The 24,327-nt window shown below is 48.4% G+C and overlaps 1 protein-coding gene across 3 annotated transcripts in view; it reads left to right on the forward strand.

Annotated features, from left to right (window-relative positions):
• THRA (thyroid hormone receptor alpha) overlaps positions 1–24,327 on the forward strand; it is a 789,997-nt gene that overhangs the window by 315,986 nt on the left and 449,684 nt on the right. For 2 of the 3 annotated variants that reach the window (XM_086924372.1, XM_086924373.1), the window contains exon 3: positions 15,910–15,962. The exons of the other annotated variant lie outside the window; for it this stretch is intronic. The gene's annotated coding sequence lies outside the window, so the exon portion shown is untranslated. The remainder of the gene's footprint in view (positions 1–15,909; positions 15,963–24,327) is intronic. 3 annotated transcript variants of the gene reach the window in all.

The following is a 24,327-nucleotide window of genomic DNA, read 5'->3' on the forward strand; positions in this document are numbered from 1 at the left end:
TGTCAGGCGAAAATATTGTCTTATCATAGCTAGGCTACCATACCTAACCATCCACACGTTCCATAGCTACCAGCCATGCATAACGTGCCATACAGACCTGTCTATCTACCACACCTATCCTTGCTACCATGCTTAACATATCATACGTACTGGCCTGCCATACCTACACCACCCTTCCTATGTACCAGAACTAACCTCCTTTTCCTAGCCTACCATACTTACCTTACCATATGTTTTATACTTCCCTACCCTATCTAGCTTACCAGACTTACCTTTCATGTCTGCCATACCTAACCGTTTACCATACTGAACATGTTATACATTCTGTCCTACCGAACCTACCCCTCCTAAGCCACCATAGCTAATCTCTTTGACCTGGCCTTTGTACCCCACCCCCCAGCGCTTGGGTTCAGAGGCGCTGCCCTCCAATGGTCAATCTCCTTTCTGTTTGGCAGGAACCAGATGGTCATCATGCCACCTTTAGAGCATCTCCTCAGCCTCTTATTAGCAGAGTCCCACAAGGGTCCTCTCTGGGCCACGCCCTCTTCAGTCTCTCAGTGTCATCACTTGCTGGAGTCCTCATGGATTACCATCTCTCGTGGATTACCATCTCTCGTGGATTACCATCTCTCGTGGATTACCATCTCTCGTGGATTACCATCATGGATTACCATCATGGATTACCATCTCTTGTGGATTACCATCTCTTGTGGATTACCATCTCATGTGGATTACCATCTCTCGTGGATTACCATAATGGATTACTATCTCTCGTGGATTACCATCTCTCGTGGATTACCATCTCTCATGGATTACCATCTCTCATGGATTACCATCCCTCATTGATTACCATCATGGATTACGATCTCTCATTGATTACCATCATGGATTACCATCTCTCGTGGATTACCATCTCTCATTGATTACCATCATGGATTACCATCTCTCGTGGATTACCATCTCTCATTGATTACCATCATGGATTACCATCTCTCATTGATTACCATCTCTCGTGGATTACCATCTCTCGTGGATTACCATCCCTCGTGGATTACCATCTCTCGTGGATTACCATCTCTCGTGGATTACCATCTCTCATGCATGTGCCGCGCTGATAACACCCGGCTTCTTCTGTGCATGGACAGCAGCAGATATTGCTCGTGCTGAAAGCCGCGGCAGACCGGGTGACGACCGACTGTTTTAAATTGAAGACAAGTTGACAAAATGGAGGTGCGTGTTTTAGGTTGTCCTCCTTCTCTATGGTCCAGTAACAGGTGGGCATCTGAACTCGAGTCAGGGCCTGCACCAGCTGGAGCTCTCAGGAGGCTTAGATTCATCTTTGATGACTCTGTCACTTTCCCCACAGACAGATAACGTCACGGCATCCTGCTTTCGTTAATTGAAGAGTCTCAGAAAAAAATTGCCTCTCATTCTTTTGTTAACTTATTTATCGGTGGTGGGAAATGTGCCCTTTTTGCAGGGGTACGCTGGACTTTTTTGTCTTTTTGCTTAATCTCCCTCTCTCTCCCTCTTTTGCACATGATACATGCCTCTCTAACCTGCCTTTGCATACAATAGCTGCCTCTCAACAGCTTTTGCACATGCTATCCGCCTCTCTCACCTCCATGTGCACGTGCTATCCGCCTCTCACCTCCATGTGCACATGCTATCCGCCTCGCTCACCTCCATGTGCACGTGCTATCCGCCTCGCTCACCTCCATGTGCACGTGCTATCCGCCTCTCTCACCTCCATGTGCACATGCTATCCGCCTCTCTCACCTCCATGTACACATGCTATCCGCCTCTCTCACCTCCATGTACACATGCTATCCGCCTCTCTCACCTCCATGTGCACGTGCTATCCGCCTCTCACCTCCATGTGCACATGCTATCCGCCTCTCACCTCCATGTGCACATGCTATCCGCCTCGCTCACCTCCATGTGCACGTGCTATCCGCCTCGCGCACCTCCATGTGCACGTGCTATCCGCCTCTCTCACCTCCATGTGCACATGCTATCCGCCTCTCTCACCTCCATGTGCACGTGCTATCCGCCTCTCTCACCTCCATGTGCACATGCTATCCATCTCTCTCCCCTCCCTCGGCACACGCTACCTTTCTTTTCTACCCTCGTGCATGAAGTTTCTTTCCCCTCCGTGGGCATAGTCTGCCCGCCTCCGCCATTTCCTGCTTGCCGTCCAGACGCACGCGCTGCCTCACTCCTCCCCTTCCTCTCTGTGCATATGCTATCTGTCTCTCTTTCTTCTGCACTTGATCTCTGCCCCCTTCTATACATGGAATCTGTTCTCCCTGAGCCCTGGGCTGATCCTATAAGCAGCTTATTGAGGCCCACACATTTGATTTCACTCTGCAGTGACAGGGATGTTCTTATCTGGTAACATGAATCAAGGGCTCAGCTGTGCACTGTGGCAGCAGGGACACTGGCACCGCCTGTAGCAGTATCTGGTGCACAGCTGTACACAAGATCCTGGAGCCCCACCGTCCTCTACACCAGGGAAGCCCATGCCAGACCTTCGGGATATCCACCCAAGATAAATTAGCAAACAGTTAATCTTAATTGTCATCGTATAAAATGATCATCATGCACACAGCCAGAGGTTATCTGGAACATTTCAGGCATTCCCTGACCTATGTTTGATACTCCTGCTCTGTTCCAGTCCAGGGGTACCACCGCTGTGTACCCCAATGTGAGGATCATTGCATATCTTGCCAATGGCAGTGGCACAGACAGCGGCGGCTGCCATGATTTGATTTGATTTGATTTGATTTATGATTTTGTATAGCGCTTCAATCACCCCTGAGGGGGTATCTCAGCGCTTGGGACGTGCAATTATAGCGGTGGCAATGGCTAGGCTGAAAACAGAGCAGTTTTCAGAGTTTTTCTCAACTTCAAATGGACAGGGCATTGTCTTAAGGCAAGAGGGAGTTGATTCCATATGAGAGGGGCTGGGTGAGAGAAGGACTTGCCTCCAGTCCTTGGCATTTTATTCTGGATCGGGGGTAGTGGGAGGGGGATGTAGGAAAAGAAAAATAAACGGACCTCATCTCCACTTCTCTTCTCTGTCGTCCCTCCGCATCTGGATGGAATAGAAGCAGGAAGCACACAGGCTCCCCTTAGCCAATCAGGGCACTGCTGTCAGCAGCATTGTGATTGGTCTGAGCGCTGTGGTTTGGTGCTCAGACAGGGAGTATGAGCTCAAGACTGCCGGCCAAACCGTCATGTTTACTTACAGAGTGCCCACCACTTCTTCCCCTGCTCTGTGAGCAGATCAGCCCAGCCCCCCCAACTGCCTCGGCAGGGAAAAATATAATTATAATAACATCGTGTTACTTTATTTTTATTTTTTTACACTGTTGAAAACCAGCGTGGCTAGCGGAGGCGCCACCACTGCCCAGATACTGTGTGCATTAATGACTGGGATACAGTAATCCCACATATACCTACCATGGGCACCACATCTGTGTACAATGTCACAGGGCACAGCTGTATTACACCATAGGGGACAGATGGTGCACCCCTAAACACCAAAGGCAGAGACCCCTAGCTGTTGGCTCCACTGTTAGGGGCACCACAGCTATGTAACCCACTATCAGGGCAGCAGAGCTCCTTACATCAAGGGCAAGAGTGCCAAGGCCTTGTGCGCTTCTCTCAGGGTCACCAGAACAGTGAAGATAGTGTGAGTAATACCACAAATCTGCACACGCGTGACCGGAGCTACCAACGCTGGGGGCCTCCACAGTCCTCTTCAACCCCACCAGGGCATCTCTGTCAGTTAAACCAATGCCAGGGGGCACTGCAGACCTGTGCTGTCAACACGCTTTCAACCCCATCATCCATTTACTAAACTTGCTGTTTCACATGGACAAAACCAAGACCACTCCTTTCCAGACAGTAGACGTCACTGGTGCAGCAAGGAGTGGCACAGTTTGTGGAAAGGTGGAAAGTGTCCTAGTGATGTGGGTGCAGCAGCAGGAAGGTTTTTAAGGGCATGGAGAGATCAGCGACTCTGACCACAATGAGGGGATGGTGGCTGGAGGTCAGCAATCCCTCTGGAGTCTTTGCTTCTGCTCCAGAGCTGGAATTTTGTGCCAGGCCAATGAGGGAGCTTGCCCGCGACAAGAGAAGGAGCTGCCCAACCCTGGGTTTGACTCTTCACTGATGCGATCACGGCTTATCTCAGCCTTACCATCCGCCTGTTTCTTCTCGTTGAAGATCATCTGGATGAGATACCGTTTCAGACTTCTCAGAGACGAACTGTAGCACTTACTTCATGAGTGGGCTCCTGCCTACATCATAGGAACTCTGCGCTGAGGGGTGTATGACGGTACAACGCGTACCGTTACAACGCGTACCTTTACGACGCAGGTTTAACAACGCAAGTCGTTACAACGACTTGCGTTGGGGGCGCTGGATAGTGAATAGTTTAATTTACTATTCCAACTCCAGTCCCCGTGGATAGTAGGGAAGGTGTTGGATAGTAAATTAAACTATCCCCTATCCTAGAGCGCCCTCCAGCGAAAGTCGTAACGACTTTCGGTGTAAATCCTGCGTTGTAACGGTACCGCATTGTAACGGTTCCGTTGTAAAGGATGTTTCCCGCGCTGAGGGCTTACTCAGCGCAGAGTTCCTTGTCACCTCTTGCCGGAATGCAAAGTTGGGAGCTAGACTTCAAACTGGAGAGGTACGCAAATTTGCCCCAACTTTTGAAACGCCTGTATTGGCTCTCCATAGTACTGCAGGATGTGTTTAAAGCCATGTGGTTGTTGTATTTGTATTTCTATGGTGTGTTGCTGCTGCTGGTGGGTAACTCTGTAGCGGTGTGTTGAATATGAGACACACACTAGTTTTTATGCTTGGTTGTCCAGTCTGATTTCCTTCTTCCAGGATCTTGCTTGTGAAGTTACCTTAACTGCTTTCTTACTAGTGTGAACTTTGTCAATAGCTGGGAGGACTCGAAGTTGTATTCTGGCCTTGGTGGCCAGCATTTTTGTTGTGTGTGTGAGGTGCTAATACGTGCATCAGACGTAGCATGGTGTCACATGTGTATGAGGTTGCGTGCTGCAGAAGAGTAAAGCAGCTAGAGCGGTGCCATGAGATGGCGTGCTGCAGAAGAGTGAGACAGCTAGTGTGGTGCTATGAGATCGTGTGCTGCAGAAGAGTAAGGCAGCTAGAGCAGTACCATGAGATCGCTTGCTGCAGAAGTGTAAGACAGCTAGTGTGGATCTAGGAGATCGCGAGCTGAAGAAGAGTAAGGCAGCTAGTGTGGTGCCATGAGATCGCGTGCTGCAGAAGAGAAAGGCAGCTAGAGCGGTGTCATGAGATCGTGTGCTGTAGAAGAGTAATACAGCTAAAGCGGTGCCAAGAGATCGCGTGCTGCAGAAGAGTAAGGCAGCTAGTGCGGCGCCATGAGATTGCATGCTGCAGTAGAGTACGGCAGCTAGTACAGAGCTAAGAGATCGCATGCTGCAGAAGAGTACGGCAGCTAGTGGGATGCCATGAGTTTGCATGCTGCAGAAGAGTGAGACAGCTAGTGTGGTGCTATGGGATCGTGTGCTGCAGAAGAGTAAGGCAGCTAGAGCAGTGCCATGAGATCGCGTGCTGCAGAAGTGTAAGACAGCTAGTGTGGTGCCATGAGATCGCGTGCTGCAGAAGAGAAAGGCAGCTAGAGCGGCGCCATGAGATTGCATGCTGCAGTAGAGTACAGCAGCTAGTACAGAGCTAAGAGATCGCATGCTGCAGAAGAGTACGGCAGCTAGTGTGATGCCATGAGTTTGCGTGCTGCAGAAGAGTGAGGCAGCTAGAGCGGTGCCATGAGATCGCGTGCTGCAGAAGAGTAAGTGCATATAAAACAATATCCCAAAGGGTATAATTACACAAATTAATAATGAATTACTGGTAAGGATATCTATACAGTATAATCCTAAAAGAATCAAGGAGTCAAGTATTTCACTCAAGGTAGTGCTAAAAAGCATCATTTTATGTTATAATCAAGAAAAGATGGGAGGGGGGGGGAAGGGAGGGAAGACCAATAAACACAATTAATTACAGCACTGTGTGAGCAATTAAACAAATGACAGATAATAAGTATCAGCCCAAAGGGTTGTACAAGGTGCACGAGTGCAGTGAATTGTGACACTACGGCAGCGCAAGTGACAAGAGATACAGCGTGAGCGGCGCAGGTTGCAAGGTGCAAATATATACAGTGAAAATACAATGGTTTGCAGTTCAATTATGGTGTCCTAATTTAATCTTTCTAAGGAGAACCACTGTAAGGGGGCGCCTAGAGTCTGGCTGTTTAGTCGACGACGTTTTGATCCGGTTGAGTGAGGATCATCTTCAGGACATACAGGGCTGGGTACAGTGCGTTGATCATTGATTATCTGATCAATAAGAAGGGGTTAACTTGGGGTCAGGCCAGATAAGGTCCAGATCCATCATAGCGACTGAGCGCTGCCACCCGATCCAATCCCCCTTCCTGATTCAACTCGACTCATATCCCTGCCGTGCGATTGACACAACAGCCTGAAGATAATCGATACTCTCGCCGTAGAAGTGGACGCTTCCCGCCACCTACCGGCATTTGCCCCAACTGGACTTCCAGCCATTCAAAGTAATTTGCTGTTCTCCACGTGCTGCCTGGATCTGGACCTTATCTGGCCTGACCCCAAGTTAACCCCTTCTTATTGATCAGATAATCAATGATCAACGCACTGTACCCAGCCCTGTATGTCCTGAAGATGATCCTCACTCAACCGGATCGAAACGTCGTCGACTAAACAGCCAGACTCTAGGCGCCCCCTTACAGTGGTTCTCCTTAGAAAGATTAAATTAGGACACCATAATTGAACTGGAAACCATTGTATTTTCACTGTATATATTTGCACCTTGCACCCTGCGCCGCTCACGCTGTATCTCTTGTCACTTGCGCTGCCGTAGTGTCACAATTCACTGCACTCGTGCACCTTGTACAACCCTTTGGGCTGATACTTATTATCTGTCATTTGTTTAATTGCTCACACAGTGCTGTAATTAATTGTGTTTATTGGTCTTCCCTCCCTTTCCCCCCCTCCCATCTTTTCTTGATTATAACATAAAATGATGCTTTTTAGCACTACCTTGAGCGAAATACTCGACTCCTTGATTCTTTTAGGATAATACTGTATAGATATCCTTACCAGTAATTCATTATTAGTTTGTGTAATTATACCCTTTGGGATATTGCTTTATATGCACTTCCTTAGACCCCAATCCCAATCGGTTGATGGGTTCATACTCCTGTTTCTTGACACAACTGCAGAAGAGTAAGGCAGCTAGACCAGTGCCATGAGATCGCGTGCTGCTGAAGAGTAAGGCAGCTAGAGCGGACCATGAGATCGCGTGCTGCAGAAGAGTAAGGCAGCTAGAGCGGTGCCATGGGATCGCGTGCTGCAGAAGAGTAAGGCAGCTAGAGCGGTGCCATGGGATTGCGTGCTGCAGAAGAGTAAGGCAGCTAGAGCGGTTCCATGAGATCGCGTGCTGTTAAACAGTAAGGCAGCTAGAGCGGTGCCATGAGATCCCGTGCTGCAGAAGAGTAAGGCAGCTAGAGCGGAGCCATGAGATCGCGTGCTGCAGAAGAGTAAGGCAGCTAAAGCTGTGCCATGAGATCGCGTGCTGCAGTAGAGTACAGCAGCTAGTACAGAGCTCAGAGATCGCATGCTACAGAAGAGTACGGCAGCTAATGTGATGTCATGAGTTTGCATGCTGCAGAAGAGTAAGGCAGCTAGAGCGGTGCCATGAGGTCGCGTGCTGCTGAAGAGTAAGGCAGCTAGTGTGGAGCTATGAGATTGCGTGCTGCAGTAGAGTAAGGCAGCCAGTGCGGTGCCATGAGATTACGTGCTGCAGAAGAGTAAGGCAGCTAGTTTGGTGCTTTTAGATCGCGCGCTGTAGAAAAGTAAGGCAGCTAGAGCGGTGCCATGAGATTGCGTGCTGCAGTAGAGTACGGCAGCTAGTGTAGTGCTTCTTTATGAATCATGTCCGGACCTCCTCTCCTTCTGTGTTTGGGTTGGTTTAAGACTATTCTTGACACTTATTAAAACCCAGAGGATGAGATCTGCCTCGATTGGGGTCGTCTGATGGTATCATCAGGGAGGGAGAATGGGAGTGGACCCTTATGGGTACGAGGGTGAAATCATAGGACAGAATTTAAGATGAGCAAACACTTGTTTAAGTGGAAAGGTATGTGATGGAGGACTCCACTTGAAAGAGGTCTGTGGAGTTGAGGAACACACCCAGGATATGCGGGTCATCAACTACATGTTTTACCAATAATATCCAATTGATCTGTTGATTGCCTCAATGACATGTATACCAAATTAGCTTAATTTAGGAACTGTTTTTTACAAAAATATATAAGAATTAGAGCTAATTTCGACATTGATGTGAAGATGGATGGTTTATGGATTGTGCACAATCTTCTGCTAAGTTGACCTTACTGAAACACTGGGTTTTAAGCAGCATGTAAAATCTTTTGAGGATGTCTATGAAATATTTTATAAATATGTGATTTACTTTTTTAAATATTGATAAGTAGATTGTAAGACCGTTTTTAAGTTTTTAAGTTTCTTTTAGAGTAAAATCAAGTATTTTTGAATTGCTTGGACGCATTCTTGTTAAGAGTCTTTTCATGCGTCATTCCATAGCAGGTCGAGGTGTGTGTGGACTCGAAGAGCCAATGTGTTGTGCAGATCGATCTGCAGTCAACTATGGAGCGGCGAGGAAAAAGACTGCCCCGCCGTTCCGTGGCCCCCTTTCAAGGGTTCATGATAGGGGCAGTAATCAGGCCGGATCCATATTGGATCCGCATCCCCGACCCCGGAAGTACTTGAAATGCTTCCAGGGCAAGCCCTCTCCTAGCCAAACCTGGTGCAAAGGTCGAGGCTGGTGCAGACGGCGTTACCAGCGCCATCACCAGCCCGCCCCTCTAAGGCGCAAGGGACCAGGACAACCGCCATGGATGCGGCGTCCGGTTGGCGCCTTCTTGTAAGTGTGGGCCGGATTGGAAGAGCTACTTTTCCACCTATTCACTTGTATGTATCACTGACTATTCCAGAAATGATTGCTTCAAGGTGGCGTCCAGAAACAGGTCAGAGTGGGAACTTGTGGTCCAAGGGGTTTCCGAAGTCCTAAAGCTCAGAGCAGAAGATCAGGCCTCATAGGAGCGGCTTTATTGGACCGATGCTGCGGATTGACCCTAATATCTCTGATGTGGCTCAGAAAAGGTTTACTTTTCCTCTGTAGGAGGAATTTCTTAACACAAGGAGGCTGTGGAAGGTTTTCAAATGGGCAGAGCTTTGAAAAACCTTAATCTCTCATCGTCAAATGACAGAACCCTTCGCACTGCGCCATGGTATGGTGCAGGAGCAGCTGCTGTTACAGGAGGCAAAGCAGCTCAAATATAGTACAGATTTGGCAAGGCAGTGGTTTGGCGCCGCGTTATAGACAATTATGGTTGTCTAATTGGTTCTGTTTTTTAACCCTGAAAAGGTGCGATGTTGTCTTAAGAGGGCACCCACATCTCTCAGCCTCCCACGTCTTCATCCACCTCTTCCGCGGTCCAGGGTGCCAGCTCCTTCCTGGACACAGGGCCTGGCAGCTTTTGTTGATGGGTTGGTTGGGCATTCTAGGGCCTCTCTGAAAATCAATCTTTCTCTCTTTCTCTCTTTCTCTCTTTCTCTCTCTCTCTCTCTTTCTCTCTCTCTCTCTCTTTCTCTCTCTCTCTCTCTCTTTCTCTCTCTCTCTCTCTTTCTCTCTTTCTCTCTCCTCTCTCTTTCTTTCTCTCTCTCTCACCCACTGACCCCCCCCCCCCACCCCCGGGATGGCAGTTCTTCTTACCTGGGTGCGGGCCTGGTATCTTATTGTTGATGGGTTGGTTGGGCATCCTAGGGCCTCTCTCACAGTCTCGTTCTTTCTTTCTTTTTCTTTCTCTTTCTTTCTTTCTGTGTTTCTTTCTTTCTCCTCTCCTCCCCCACTGGTCCAGGGTGTCAGTTCTTTTCTGGGTGCAGGGCCTGGCTTCTTTTGTAGGTGGGTTGGTTGAGGATCCTGGCGTCTCTTCGACCATCTCTCTCTCTGCCCCTCTCCACGGTGCCCAGCTCTTTCCTGGGTAGGGGGCCTGGGAAGCTGCTGCAGTACGGCCTGGTGTCTTTGGTCGATGGGCACCCTGGCCTCTCGGAGCCTCTCTCGCCACCCATCTCTCTCGGCCCATGTCCCCCGGCCATGGCATCCAGCTGTTCCCTGGGTCCAGGGCCTGGGAAAGTGCTGCCCCCGTAGCCTGGCGCCTTTTGTTGTTGCAGCGCTGGCAGAGCCGGGCACAGAGCCTGCCCCTGGCACGGAGCGTGACACGTTTTATGATACCAAGCTCTCAACTTGTCAGAGCAAATTTGGCCTGGTGGCAAGATCATCTTAGAGGTAATAAAATATCCTTAGAAAGCAAAACTGGGCAGCGGACGATAAGGAGAGCAGGCCTGCCCGGGCTGGCGCAGCTGGGCCCGGATTAGTGCCTCGGCGGCTGGGCGGCCTGTTTGCTTAGGCCCGCGCCGTGCCAAGAGCCCCGGGGGCTGGCGGGGGCTCCGGGCCTTGCATTCACACAGGCTCTGGAGTCAAGCCTCTGGTTTACAATGGAGGCTCAGGGCTCGGAGGGAGGGGCTAAAGTTCACTCTCAGGGGTCCGGGGTCGGACACTTATACATTCTCGCTCTAATACACGCGCCCACGCGCTCACGCCTTGGTTCGGGTTCTGCTGGCGATGCGTGCTCGAGCTGACACTCGGTTCACATCCACTCCTCGAGACTCCGGTTCACTAAGGTTCTGGTTTATGGTTCACTCTAAGGGATCCAGGGTTCACACACTGGGGCCCTGACTCGGGTTCACACACTGGGGCCCTGACTCGGGTTCACACACTGGGGCCCTGGCTCGGGTTCAAACACTGGAGCCCTGACTCGGGTTCACACACTGGGGCCCTGGCTCGGGTTCACACACCGGGGCCCTGACTCGGGTTCACACACTGGGGCCCTGGCTCGGGTTCAAACCCTGGAGCCCTGACTCGGGTTCACACACCGGGGCTCTGACTCGGGTTCACACACCGGGGCCCTGACTCTGGTTCACACACTGGGGCCCTGGCTCGGGTTCACACACCGGAGCTCTGACTCGGGTTCACACACCGGAGCTCTGACTCGGGTTCACACACCGGGGCTCTTACTCGGGTTCACACACCGGGGCCCTGACTCGGGTTCACACACCGGGGCCCTGACTCGGGTTCACACACCGGGCCCTGGCTCGGGTTCAAACACCGGAGCCCTGACTCGGGTTCACACACTGGGGCCCTGGCTCGGGTTCAAACCCTGGAGCCCTGACTCTGGTTCAAACCCTGGAGCCCTGACTCTGGTTCACTCACCGGGGCCCTGACTCGGGTTCACACACCGGGGCCCTGGCTCTGGTTCACACACCGGGGCCCTTTCTCTGGTTCACACACCGGGGCCCTGGCTCTGGTTCACACACCGGGGCCCTGACTCGGGTTCACACACCGGGGCCCTGACTCGGGTTCACACACCGGGGCCCTGACTCGGGTTCACACACCGGGGCCCTGACTCGGGTTCACACACCGGGGCCCTGACTCGGGTTCACACACCGGGCCCTGGCTCGGGTTCAAACACCGGAGCCCTGACTCGGGTTCACACACTGGGGCCCTGGCTCGGGTTCAAACCCTGGAGCCCTGACTCTGGTTCAAACCCTGGAGCCCTGACTCTGGTTCACTCACCGGGGCCCTGACTCGGGTTCACACACCGGGGCCCTGGCTCTGGTTCACACACCGGGGCCCTTTCTCTGGTTCACACACCGGGGCCCTGGCTCTGGTTCACACACCGGGGCCCTGACTCGGGTTCACACACCGGGGCCCTGACTCGGGTTCACACACCGGGGCCCTGACTCTGGTTCACACACCGGGGCACCGGGGCCCTGACTCTGGTTCACACACCGGGGCCCTGACTCTGGTTCACACACCGGGGCCCTGACTCTGGTTCACACACCGGGGCCCTGACTCTGGTTCACACACCGGGGCCCTGACTCGGGTTCACACACCGGGGCCCTGACTCGGGTTCACACACCGGGGCCCTGACTCGGGTTCACACACCGGGGCCCTGACTCGGGTTCACACACCGGGGCCCTGACTCGGGTTCACACACCGGGGCCCTGACTCGGGTTCACACACCGGGGCCCTGACTCTGGTTCACACACCGGGGCCCTGACTCTGGTTCACACACCGGGGCCCTGACTCTGGTTCACACACCGGGGCCCTGACTCTGGTTCACACACCGGGGCCCTGACTCTGGTTCACACACCGGGGCAATGGCTCGGGTTCACACACCGGGGCCCTGGCTCGGGTTCACACACCGGGGCCCTGGCTCGGGTTCACACACTGCAGCCCTGACTCTGGTTCCCATACCGGGGCCCTGACTCGGGTTCACACACCAGAACCCTGGCGCGTGTTTGACCACTGGGTCCGTGGCTCACGTTCACACTCCCAGATCCTGGCTCGGGTCCACACACCTGGGCCCTGACTCTGGTTCACACACTGGGGCCCTGACTCTGGTTCACACACTGGGGCCCTGACTCTGGTTCACACACCGGGGCCCTGACTCTGGTTCACACACCGGGGCCCTGACTCTGGTTCACACACCGGGGCCCTGACTCTGGTTCACACACCGGGGCCCTGACTCTGGTTCGCACACAGGGGCCCTGACTCTGGTTCGCACACAGGGGCCCTGACTCTGGTTCACACACAGGGGCCCTGACTCTGGTTCACACACCGGGGCCCTGACTCTGGTTCACACACCGGGGCCCTGACTCTGGTTCACACACCGGGGCCCTGACTCTGGTTCACACACCGGGGCCCTGACTCTGGTTCACACACCGGGGCCCTGACTCGGGTTCACACACCGGGGCCCTGACTCGGGTTCACACACCGGGGCCCTGACTCGGGTTCACACACCGGGGCCCTGGCTCGGGTTCACACACCGGGGCCCTGGCTCGGGTTCACACACCGGGGCCCTGGCTCGGGTTCACACACCGGGGCCCTGGCTCGGGTTCACACACCGGGGCCCTGGCCGAGGTTCACACACCGGGGCCCTGGCAGAGGTTCACACACTGGGGCCCTGGCAGAGGTTCACACACTGGGGCCCTGACTCTGGTTCACACACTGGGGCCCTGGCTCGGGTTAAAACACTGGGGCCCTGGCTCGGGTTCAAACACTGGGGCCCTGGCTCGGGTTCAAACACTGGGGCCCTGGCTCGGGTTCAAACACTGGGGCCCTGGCTCGGGTTCAAACACTGGGGCCCTGGCTCGGGTTCAAACACTGGGGCCCTGGCTCGGGTTCACACACAGGAGCTCTGACTCTGGTTCACACACCGGAGCCCTGACTCTGGTTCACACACCGGGGCCCTGACTCGGGTTCACACACCGGGGCCCTGACTCGGGTTCACACACCGGGGCCCTGACTCGGGTTCACACACCGGGGCCCTGACTCGGGTTCACACACCGGGGCCCGGACTCTGGTTCACACACAGGGGCCCTGACTCGGGTTCACACACCGGGGCCCTGACTCGGGTTCACACACCGGGGCCCTGACTCGGGTTCACACACAGGGGCCCTGACTCGGGTTCACACACAGGGGCCCTGACTCGGGTTCACACACCGTGGGGCATGGGCCCGGGCTCAGTTTCAAACATAAGGTTCTGGTCTCGGGTTTTACACATACTGTGGTATCGAGCACATTTACACAGACTTTACATGCACTTCCTGTTCACACTGTTCACATGTTCTGTCTTTGTGGCGGTCTGATTCTGGGCTCCATGCGCTCACACTCACTGCCTCTGAGGGGGTACCATGCCGGAGGGCGCTCTGCTTCCCATTCTGACACTTAGGGGCTGAGTCACAAAAGCATGTATGAATATGTGAAATGCTACCCCAAAAGCCTTTGTGGCAGGACCGGACTGGTCTTACTGGGCAGTGGGCATTTTCCTGGTAGTGTGGAATTGTGGAGGTCGGTTTTGCAGCGGAGGAGGCCGGCTTTGTTACTGGGCGCCGGTTTTGCAGCAGTGCTGCAATATCTTTCCTCAGTGACAAAAGCAGCAAGCAATCATTTCCAGCCTCCCTGGGCGGGGCAGTGCTTCAGATGGGTCTGGTCCGAGAAAATTACCACAGCCTCTTTGAGTTACCAGTGCGTCCAGGCGGAGACACATTTCAGGGGGGCTGGAAAATATTTTGGGGGTGGCTAATTCTTCCACCACGGACAGAGTGGCTGTAAGAAGGGGTGAACTCACAACAAAAGCCTCATTTGCAAGTAAATGGTCTTTTATACACCTGTTAAGTACTCCGGTGCGGCTGCAATTTGATGCTTTCCAGCCTGCGAAGCTGTCTCTCCCCCGGGCTGACACACGGCGCGGTGGGGTGGGGGGGCTAAAGCCCCGCGAGCCCAATGGGTGTTGCGCACCTGAGTGCATCCCTGCTTCTTGTTCACACAGGCTCGGGCGTTCATGCTCACAAATACGGACTCCAGCCTTCGTGTTAATACAGACTTGGGTGTTAATTCTCACACATATGGACTCCAGCCTTCGTGTTTACAGAAAGACTTGGACATCCATGTTCACACCTACAAACTCCAAACTTCGTGTTCACACAGACTCGGGTGTTCTCGCTCGCATGTAAGAACTCCAGCCTTCATGTCCCGGGCTGCTTGGAAAGTGAAAGCATATATGGCATGCTGAACGTTGCAGGAAAGCATGTCGTTCCTGCAGTAGGAGAAACTCATTAAAGAAAATAGTGCTTTTAGACGAAATAAGACGTACCGTATAACAAACGAAGTAAAAGGGCCAGTCTTCATTGGAGGACACGATTGAAGATGAGGGAGGTACTAAAGAGGGACTAACAAGCCTATTAACGAATCAGAAGCCAGCTTTTACAAAAGACAATGAGACAACCCAATGAAAAATATGGATGCCGAGTGGGTGGAGCTTTAAGTCCATACTCTAATACAGCATGCCTTGCAGGGCAGCGCATGCGCTGCCCAGGCTCAACCTAAAAACGGACCTTTAAATGGGTCCCTATCGGGCCGTACACTCATGTCTCTAACTTTACAGGAATAAACACAGATCAATTTCTGAACAATAGCGGTAAAAAAAGTTAACGAAATTTATGTAGAGGATGGAGTTTCTATTTACATTTCACATGTTTTACTTATTCTTGCATTCCCTAAGAGTGTTTGCATTTTACAGTATGGTATGTTTCTGGATATTTTGCATACAGCATATTGTTCTTGAAAAGTGACTGGTGTGAACTGAGTTCTCGCTAGGTATCAGTGTGAGTCCAGACTGTGGGGGAGGGTTATAATGGGCCACGATTGTGACGCCTTGAGTTGAGGCTGGAGGCAGGTACGTTTCTAACAGTCCTGTCTGCCCAGTCATAATGCTTTATTCAGAGTCCTATTTTCAGACCTGAAACATTTTGAATTCAAATTATTCACCACAGTCATTGTTATGCATGTATCTGATACAATAAATCTGGCTTGTTTTATGCTTATATCCTTTATATGAGATGTCTCAAAGCAAGAACGGAAAGACTGGTCGAGCTGCATGCTATGGAATCAGAGGATTGTAGTTCTGTTTTGAGCCATGGGCGTATTTACATAGGCTACACCTAGGATTCCTAGGTATGCATCTTAGGCCACGCCCCATTTAGAGCACCGTAAGAAAATGTTTTTATCTCATTGAAAGTGCTGCCTGGATGAATATATATATATATATATATAATAGTGTACTCACCCGAAAGAAAAAAGTCTAACAGGTTTATTTTTTTCTTACAGTGACATCACAGACGGAAGCCACGCGTGGGGCGACCGCGCCCAGCAAACACACTGTAAGTTCTAAATTCAATAAATCGAATGTGGGGCCTCTGATGTTTTACGTGTGCACATTGTGGTGGAGGGAGGGCGTGCCTGAGATGGATCCAAAGTAAAGAACACAAGAAAGATGAACCTGGGATATTGACTGATGCGCTCTGTTTTGTTGTGTCTTTATGGTCATTTTCAGATCGCCATGTTACAACCAAGCACTCTGTGTGGGAAAGAGAGTCTGTAGTGAGGAAGGGAAGACTTGTTTGTTCGTCCAAAAAAGTGTCCTTGATGGAAACAAACCTATCTGGTTTTCGAAAAAAAATCCCTAGTTGAAAGGTTCTGATATGTGTAAATTCACATCATGACTATTATTACATATCCAGAAAACTTTCTACATCTACGGCCCTAACTTGCTGCATCTGCAGACCTAAAAATGTGAATTTTTAGGTCGAGCCTCGGGAGCGCATGCGCTGCTCTGCGAGTCACGCAGTAGTGGAGTGAAGCCCCCACCCTACTCTCCGCCCATATTTGTCATTGGCTTGTGTCATAGTCCTTAGTAAATGCTGGCTTCTGATTCGTTAATAGGTTTGTTAGTCCCTCCTTGGTACCACCTTGTCTGCATTTGTAACCTCCCATGGCGACTGGCCTTGTACTTCTGTTGAGACACGGTATTTCTTATTTAGTTTGTAAGCACTCTTTTTTTTCATGGGTTGCTCCTACTGCAGGCACAACATACTTTCCTCGCCATGTGCGCTTTCACTTCCAAGCAGTCCTGGACCCGGACAATGAGACTGCGTCTTTGAAGTGAAATAGGTCTCGTATTTACAAGAGTTTGAGCTATTGCCATTGTAAATTACAATAGCTTAAACTCTCGTAAATGTGAGACGCATTGCAAATGCTTGTTTTCATTTGTAAAAAACACAGTTGATGGACAGAATGCAGAACAATGTCTTACATTCACCCCAGTACAAAGATCTGGGCCTAAATCCATCGTTTTTTTGCACTCCACACCACCATAGGTCAGACACTGGCTATATGCAAATCAGGCTTGACCCTATGCCTCATGGGAACAGTCCAGCCCGAACTACCAAGCCATGTCTTTCCTAGACCGGAATCAAGCATCCAAGGACCGGTTTCTGGCTATCAGCCTTCTTCAGCCTGGATAGCTTGACTCCAGTGATGTGGAGAGCCTGGGACTCACGTCTGAGTATACCCAGTACACTCTGGGTGAAAATTGCAAAAAACACAGTTGATGGACAGAATGCAGAACAATGTCTTACATTCACCCCAGTACAAAGATCTGGGCCTAAATCCATCGTTTTTTTGCACTCCACACCACCCTAGGTCAGACACTGGCTATATGCAAATCAGCCTTGACCCTGTGCCTCGTGGGAACAGTCCAGGATCTCCACATCACTGGAGTCAAGCTATCCAGGCTGAAGAAGGCTGATAGTCAGAAACCGGTCCTTGGATGCTTGATTCCGGTCTAGGAAAGACATGGCTTGGTAGTTCGGGCTGGACTGTTCCCATGAGGCACAGGGTCAAGGCTGATCTGCATATGGCCATGTCTGAACTGAGGTGGTGTGGAGTGCAAAAAACGATGGATTTACGCCCAGATCTTTGTACTGGGGTTAATGTAAGACATTGTTCTGCATTCTGTCCATCAACTGTGTTTTTTGCTGTTTTCATTTGTAAGCACATGCCACAAACCCAAAAAGTAGAAACAATAAAAGAAAAAAATCTGACTGTATGAGCATGGTGGCCATATGCTTGCAATACAACTTTTAATTAAAAAAGTAAATAACCATCACATATAACTTTAACAGAACCACACGGTGGTTACTAGCCCACAGTTGTACCAATTGTCTAGAAAAGTTATTTTGTTGTAATGCACATCATATGGACATATACTTTATTGGTTCAAAGAAAAAGTGCTACTTGCTTTGTATTACTGTTACTTGAGGACCTAATATAAACAGAAGGAGAGCTTAAAAAGATTACAATTGGAAGAAAAAATACTTTGGTACATTAGAGTATTGGCCTCCAAGCTCTGGCACTTCAGCCCACTTCTTCATATACAGATGGGTATCTCACAGTGCAAGAGAGCCAATGGCTGAATTGAGCTGATCTACTGCTGTATGCTGTGGCAGAAGGAGGCACAATGTGAGTGACAGTTGAACAGACAAATGGATGAAGAGGGCGGACCCAGATCCCCTCCATATGTGCATGGGTTTATGTAGGTATGAATGGATTTTTTTTTGCATGAGGATGACGAGTCCGCTAAAATGTATCGGGGCCACACGTACAATGACTCTCTCACTGAAGAAAATAATAGAACTCCAGTATTTTCAAAACTTCTACTTAATGTTTTAAATATCCGGGAAAAGAAGGGTGATGGATTGTCTATTTTAAACAACACTGTAATGTATTCGGTTCCAAATGAATCTTGGTTTAGCCTCAGATGTTCTCAAAAGAAAATAAGTCATAAAAGAGCCAGTTTAAAAAAAAGAATTGATCAAAAGGCCAATTCTGCGTATCCAGTGACCCAAAGCAAAATAAAATGTCTGTTCTAGGTAAACAAAAGGAAGGTGTTATAGTGCGGCAATTTTTTCATCGAAAATTCTTGCTTTTATTGTAAAAGCTATAAAAAAAATACACACAGTTTGACAATTTCTTAACGATTAGGGTTTTGAGAGAAAAATACAAGTGGAGAGCTTTTCATTTCACATGTTATATGTTCACTATTTTGTATGCAAGTGCCATCTGATGTCCACTCCCTTTGCAAACAGCAATTCGCCTGCAAGGATCAATCCTGCAAGGTACCCAATCATGTACAATACGCTGATCTCATTGCTTCCATCTGCCTGTTTTAAGATTAAAAGAGAGTGAGACCAAAGGCTGAGGCATTTGCTGCATGTGTGAGATCTAATGTGGGGAAAATCTACCCTTGGGCGTACAGGATGGGTAAGCGGGAAACTTTGCAAATTGCGTTAAGCCACATTGTCGGAAATTATGCAAAGCTAGGGTTGCATAATAAAAACTTCGCAACCCTCATAACCAGATCAAAATCTGAAGAAAATACTTGACCAACCAGAAGACAATTCATTGAGAGGTTGTAGTAATGTTTAATAATTTGTGTTTCAAAAACATACTGTTCCCTTTCTTTGAGGTGTAACCAAAAATAGGTACAGCAACATTCATACACACATTATATAGCGCAAATTTGACCCAACGGTATCAGAACGCTTTACACCAGCACCAGTTGCGTTACACAAGGACACATTCATTTTTGTTAGGCATGGGGAGATTAAGTGATTTGCCCAGGTTCACAGGACGTTGAGCGTCTTTGCCGAGAGTCGATCCGGTTCCCCAAATTTGAGATCGACCACCCTAGCCATTAGGCCACATCCTCTACCCTAGGCTTGCAGACCTTTAAGCAAGTAGGAAGCAGCGGAATGACATAGATAACCTTTGCAAACGTATTGATAACTACATACCATACTTTTGCTGTACTTTAAGTAACGTCACAAGGTACTACTCACTTTACTCACACGCTGTTATCCGCCTCAGATGGAAAGCTGAGTTGTGCTTAGCATTGACCTACTGATCAGCATATGGCAACACGTCAGCTTGACAGTACTTTGTATCATACAAGTAATCCATAGGCATTATTATCCAGTACTTCACAACCCGCAATATTTGCTGCTACCACCGTTGATGGTTTATATGTTTCCTCTGAGTGGTTACATTCCGGAAATAATGCACTCTATGTGTCTAAGCTGCCTAAACATTGTACATGACATTATTGAGACGGTATCTCTGACTTGTAATATTGGTCAAAAAGATGGGTGCTTATGCACTCTATTGTTGTATGTGAGATGCTACATGTCCCTTCTTACTGTGCAGTTAACATATGTGAAGACATGTAATGTACCAGACTGTGCAAATTCTTAATAAAAGCAAGTAAAAAATATTTATTATCTATTCCCTCCAACTAAATAGTCCATTAATCAAAAGTAAACATGCCGCATACCATAGGGTATATTGTGTAAGAATCGGTGACCCAGTCACAAAAATAGGATATTTTGCTATGCTGATATAATAGCCATCATTTAAAAATAACAAATTACATTTTCTACAACCACATCTGTAGCATTCACTAAACTTTCATGTCTTTCTAAAAAAAAAAAAATTGCAAACATATGCGAACTGTTTGTCTTCAGTCATAAAGCCTGGTTGTATTATGTGTATCCAAGATCCAGATGTAAATCCACATAAGATGGCGGTAACACATCCAATGCTGTTAAACTTAGACGAACATGAATGTGTGGCAATCAGGTACCCAAAATAAGAGCCGATTCGCTCTACATGGTCACCTTGGGTGGAGCCGTGCTTAACTGTGATCATGAAGGAAATACAGGCGGAAAATATCAACTAGTGAATAATAAATCTGGAAATATGAACATAACTGTGGATGCTTGGACCAAAGGGTTGAGTAACGAGGAGTTCACAGGATTGGGTGGTGCTGATGTTGCAGCAGCTGGTGCTGTGGTGACGGCTGATGGACAACTTACAGATACTGTGGTATTTCGGATTGTTTTTTGTACTCATCTTTACTCACAGAGGTTCTTTTTTTTTCCTAAATATTTTTATTGGTATTTTTCACATTTACAACATGACATGTAACATGTAAACCTCGTCGCGTGTGCTCATACAGGGACCCCAGCCCATGTGGTTTAGCTGCTGGTTTTTACAGTTTTTTCGAAGGGCCCATATGCCTGAGCGTCCCTGTCTCTCTACCGTGCAACACTTAACACAAAACATATATCTATTGGCGCTTGTGCTAGGGGTGACCCTCAGCCTGGTAGGAGTGAAGCAAGTCTGATATCTATCCATCCCCCCTGTCTAGTCATCTACTCCGACGTGAGAATATATAGATGGAAGAGTGAAGAGTGAAGGATTAAGAGGTGAAGTGATGGTTCAGATGAGAAAATAAGTTTCTGATGTTCGAAGAGTTGTGGGAGATGGCGTCAAGAAATGATTCCACGTTGTGGTGCATTTGTGTAAGACTCTTTAGGATTTGTACTTTAAACATGGTCTGTGCGATGGTGGGATTAGGTAAAGGGGTATCACTTGTTACGTGGGCTCGTAAAGGCATGGTCAGAGGGCAAGGGTCACAGGGATCGTGGTTCAGAATGAGGTGAGGATGAGGTGAGGGGGTTTGTCATTGGAATGGGTGTTTAGAAGTTGGTAATAGAGAATTTTTCGGGAACACAATAGAGGCAACCTCAAATAAAAACTTGAGTAAAGGCAAATTGCTATTAGATCACGAACAGATGAATCGAGAGGCAATTTTCTTAGTTATTATAATTCTTTATTCAAACACCTTCTAGACAATTATGTATTTGTCTTCAATTCTTAAAAAAGAAAAATTGTACATCAGTTGTTCCTTATACAGACATGCTTTCAGTCTATGGATCATGTATGATGCGTTGCAAGACGATAAAGATTAAACCCTCTATGCGGTATTAGCAGAACCGTTTCCTTTAAATATACCTAGTCATATTGAGCCGTGTTCAGCCATTCAAAATACGTTCAGGCGGTTGCGGCGTCTGACTAGATTTGCCAAAACTAGTCAGACGCCTTAACTGCATGGATGTTATTTTTCAAAAATTGAAGACCAATACATCATTATCTTATTTTAAAGGGGTTAGGGGTTTGACTATGATGCTTGGAAGTGGACGGAGGGGGTCAGGGTGTTATAATCACCATTAAAACTTATTTAGTAGCAAAAGAAATTGGCCTGCTTTGCAAGTCAATAGTCAACAGAGTGGGAGTCGCAACCATTTCTTCCAAAGATTTAAGGGTTCTCAAAACTTTCCCGCATGCTGCACACATGCGTGTTTAAGAAACTGCCAAGGCGTATGAAAGGTGGGTGTAGTAATCTTTTGTTTACCAGCAGTTGGTTGCACCGCAGTAAGGCATTAGGTGTCCACTATGATTCTTTCAAGTGATGTACATTAGTAGAACAATTGAAAATCTGAATCTAGCCTTGGCTGAATACGCGTGGAAAGCCTTTTGGACAACACCTTGATGTTCTTAAGTTTCATCATTCGTCTACATTTTTGATCTGTCGCTGCATTTAAAATGTTTTTGAGCTGCGCTGCCATGGTATCCACCAGCGGTGAGAGCCAAAGCCCACCTTTATCTGCTGGGTTTACAACTACTTCCTGATACTAAGATGGTTAATGTTTTGTTGATTGAGTCTAAACTTCTCATCTCTTTGATAATTTAAAGTAATTTAAGTAAACCAATCTTGGAGTCAAAGGGAAAAGATTTGAAATTAAACATAAAAACATTTTCTAATCCAAAAGTAGTTTACAAAATAGGCAATGGCCACTTAGAGTTATTAACAATCTATGGTTTTCTAGTCTTTAACTGTGTTTATAGTATATTTTGTTTATTTCTCTTGTGATCCTCGGTTTGGATTTGAAAACTTTAGTCGTATTAGTTGATACCCTGTTTTCTGGCGAGCCTACACTTCTGTATTTTCTATGTTTATCTCATAATCAGATGTTGAGAGACATCACAGCATGAATATCCTTTTCTAAGAATATGCTTTCCACTACAGCTTGGTAAATTCTTCTCCCATGTGTAGACCATCTCCTTCTTCTACTTGTATATCATTTTTTCCTTCTGAATTTCTCTGTCTTTTCAAGATATATAATTTTGTTGTTTTATCTAAAACCTCAAAAATGTACAGCTTTTAGAGCCAAGTTGTGCTCAGGAGGGAAAAGAGAGAGAAATGAGAATAAAGTTAGTTTGCTATATGTGTTATTCCAATTGTGCTGCACTTATGCTAAGAGCCCGTACGTTTAATAATGAGGGATATGTGAGTGAAGAGAGCATATTTTTGGATATATTTTGGTGGAACTTTCTTGTGAACAGATGGGGTTTTCTGGAAGCTCATAAAACATATGGTCGCAGGGATGGTTGCGGCAGACACTAGGAGCCTGAGTAAGAGTTTGGCAGCCGAGTTACTCCATCGCAAACTTGATGGATAGCCCGCCTACCGTATTAGGAGATCCATAACATCCAATGGAACATAATGGAACTCCGTCATGTTTGTGATGGAGCAACCCATCTGCCAAGCTCGTAACCAGGCTCTAAGTGACATATTTAGGCCGCGTGCTCGATCCACTGTACACCACTGTCCTGAGTCGAGCAGATTTAACTCTGTTCAACGGGTAATATCAACACGCTATCCTCAGTAGTATGGAATGACAGAACTGCAGGAGCCAGCACTATATTAACTACTAACTATTGTCATTAAGGTCAGGACCTCTGTAGACCAGGGCAGCCCGCCCTGCACACGTTTGTTCGTTCTCAAGGGTGGATTTTCAGAGGTAGGTCTGTGTTCTCAAACAAGGTTATTTACAGGAACCAAACTGATGTTTTGGATGAGTGTGTGAATGAACACGTTTGTACAGTAGATCACTATGCATTGTGCCGCCTCTTGTAGGGTGGAGGTGTATGCACTCAGTTTCTTCACCAACGCCTTCTCTGGCTGTTATCGAAGAACGGATTTCAAAGCCTGGGTACTCAATTTCCAATACACCCCTGGTTTTGAGTGGCAGCCTGTGCTGCAGAGCGTCTGTCTGGTGAAGGTGAGTAAGGGAAGAAGAATACGGCGTACACCTGCTACACATGGGTTTCTATGGGTACATCTGTACTGTGGGTGAGACGTGTGGATTTTTATGTGTCTTCTCAGAAGTTCAGAGGGCCAGCAACATCCAAGACCCCAGACCCTGCACTGCCCTGCAGCACATAATATATATTCGTATAGTCATTTACTTCATGAGCACTTTTAGTGCATCATTAACTGGCGCATACCGCATTGACATACAGCTGGAACCACTGAAATGTTGTGAGTGATCCAAAACGTTCATCACAATTATGGCTTTATAACATAATCTACAATCGGTGCAGCAATCTGTAGCATACAAAAAATAACTGTGCGTTTAACTAAAATGGCTGAATAGTAAGCCAGGGCGTAGCAGGTGAAGTAGCTCTATGCGGAGCTCTACAGACTTGGCCAAAAACTCAGTGGAGCTCTGCTCCACGCCTCCCACCCCCACAACAAATATTTTTAAAATAAAATGTAAAATTAAAGTAAAATAAAACTGCACTTACCTTATTGCAGTGTCCCGTGCTGCCGAGGGGGGATGGTCCGGATTTGAACTCCGCTCCGCTGCAGAGTCGGAAGTTCTGCAGGAACTTCGCGTTATCCGAGAAACGCGGAGTATGCAAAATTCCACAAACTCCGCCAGCGGAGTGGAGTTTGGTGCCCAGGGTTACTGAACGGTTATTGATTACATTGAAATGCAG

This window comes from Lissotriton vulgaris, chromosome 5 (assembly GCF_964263255.1).
Source record: "Lissotriton vulgaris chromosome 5, aLisVul1.2, whole genome shotgun sequence".
NCBI lineage: Eukaryota > Metazoa > Chordata > Amphibia > Caudata > Salamandridae > Lissotriton > Lissotriton vulgaris.